The sequence below is a fragment of the Morone saxatilis genome, unplaced genomic scaffold (assembly GCF_004916995.1).
Source record: "Morone saxatilis isolate NCDOM2014 unplaced genomic scaffold, NCSU_SB_2.0 Contig4, whole genome shotgun sequence".
In the NCBI taxonomy this organism is placed as follows: Eukaryota; Metazoa; Chordata; class Actinopteri; family Moronidae; genus Morone; species Morone saxatilis.
In genome coordinates this window covers 8,372,372-8,374,734 of record NW_023339984.1, presented here as the reverse complement: position 1 = coordinate 8,374,734, position 2,363 = coordinate 8,372,372, and positions in this window count along the sequence as shown.

Sequence of the window (2,363 nt, the reverse complement as noted above, 5' to 3'; positions counted from 1 at the left end):
GTGAGAAAATTCAGCTGTGAGAGAGACAACAACAAAAAAAGACTGAATAACTTAATCAAACAAGAGAACACACAGTGTCACATAAAGTTGAGTGGCAGCTTTCATTTTTGTTACTTTTGGGCGGCCCCCCCAGATTAATTGTTGTTACCCCCTGTGCCCCCCACCAGAAATTCTCTAAACCCGCCCTTGGACACCCCTACACAGCAAGAGAAGGTAAAAGGCAGTTTACTAGGTCAAGGTTTTGCAAGGTTACAATCAATGGATCAGTCAAACATAGAAAAGAAAGAGAAAAGAGCTAATTTTTTAAATGTAGCCGGAAATTCACACCGATGGCGGCTATTTGTGAAACATATGGTTGATGTCATAAATGACAGAAAAGGGGACTTCCTGGTAACTCACCTGGCAGAGCTGGCGCCCCGTGCACCAAGGCTGAGTCCTTGCTGCATTGGCTATGGGTTCGCCTACGACATGTAGCCCTTTGCTGTGTGTCATCCCCTCTCTCACTCTCTCTCCCTCCCCCCTTTCTTGTTACTCTTCAGCTGTAACTATCAATTGAAGAAATACATAAAAAAGGAATACTGCTTACAAGTGACAGCATTAGGCAACAACTTGAGCTTATCTAACTTCTTATTTCCAAATGACATTTCATGAAAGTCATTCTCCATCCATTATCTCTCCACTTAATGTAAAAATATCTAATGACTAACAGTAAATGCTTAGAAGTCAAAATCGCTTCCACTCTGTGTCTTCTGTGAATACAAAATGAGCACCTGTGAAGCCTGAGCTGCATTAGAAATCCTTCTTCACCTACAGAAGCATACTGTCATGTGCCAGTCATCTGTGGGTATGCAAATAAGATTAGTCTTGGCTATATCAGCCCAATGTAGTAGTTTTTTCAAAGCCATTTTTTCCCTTCATGTCGTTTTTATTGAGGAAAAAGGGAAATGTTGTTTTCCTCCACTCAGCCTTAGTGCTTAAAGTGTTTGAGAGAGATAAGGACATCTGCATGTTGAATCTTTTCCAACCTTTTTTTTTATCCTCCCAGAAACTGGTAGTTATCACCTGTTGAAATCAGTTTAAAAAAAATGTTTTCCAAGCATTTGCTGTTTTGCCTCTTCTTCAATTTAGCAGCTATAAAGACTGAGACTCAATTACTTATCAATAATTAACAATGGCTGCAAGCAGACAATCACCAGAGAGAATGCTATTTGAGTTTAAAGCATATCGCTAATGCTTTGAAAAATGCATCAGAGCATCAACACAGCATGGCTGAGTGAGTCTAGACACAATCAAAACCACTAGAATTCACAAGACAAACAAACCAGAATGGGGTAACAATTCATCATCCGTGGTAAAATTTGAATATTTGAGCTTTCTCTCTTGCAACATTGGACAGACTACTTTAACAGATAATCATGACATTTAACAGAGGCTTACAACATGGCTGCACAACTGATAATAGCATGGTGTTTGCTTTGGTAATAGCTCCCTCTCACAGCCTGAACCATCCTCTTTGTGATTTTGGCACTGGTACTTGGCACCTTAAGTCATAGCTATGTTTTTAAGGGACAGTTGTTAAGTGTTGCCTGCACTGTTTTAGTAGTTATTTATTCACCTCACAAAAAAGTCACATTGCACCACCAGATGTTTCAGAGTGCTCACAATTGATTTTCGCCCAGAACAAGAACTGCTGCTCCATTGACATTATGGATTCACTGGACAAGAGCTTAAAGACTTACCTGTGTGGTCCTACACTAAAAGTAGTAAAGGAGTGCTTTACTGTATCAATAACAGTCATGTTGTTCTTGGACATACTGTAGTGATGTTTGGAGGCATTGATCCTGTGCATGTGCCTGGTCTTGACACAAGGGACCTACATTCGAGTTACGGGGAAGCTACTGAATGGACTCGTTCATGACAACTTCACCTTCTGTAAGGACAAACTAACAAGTGATATATACTGTATATATGTATATGACATTCCCACAACAAACTCTATTTAATTGCTAGTCAGGCAACATTCCGAATCACAAATTTCATTAAGCCTCCATTTCATATAAAAGCTATTTTGGTCCACAGCTGCTTAAATCAACAAAGCTAATCATTGCAGTTGAGCCCCAATACTGTATGTATTCTTCCTGGTACTATGGATTCAGATACATATCAGTATAAATCAAAAGCCCATGCATTTGTAAAATAACCTTTTATTTGCCTAATAAGGTTCATCAAGGCTCTGTAAATGAAAAGTGACTGGCCTCTCATAAGTTCTGTATGTAATGGAACAGCTCCATTGTGTCATTAGACAGCCCATTCAACACCCTGGCTTTTCTTGGTGGTATGAAAGTACATGGCTGTCACATTTG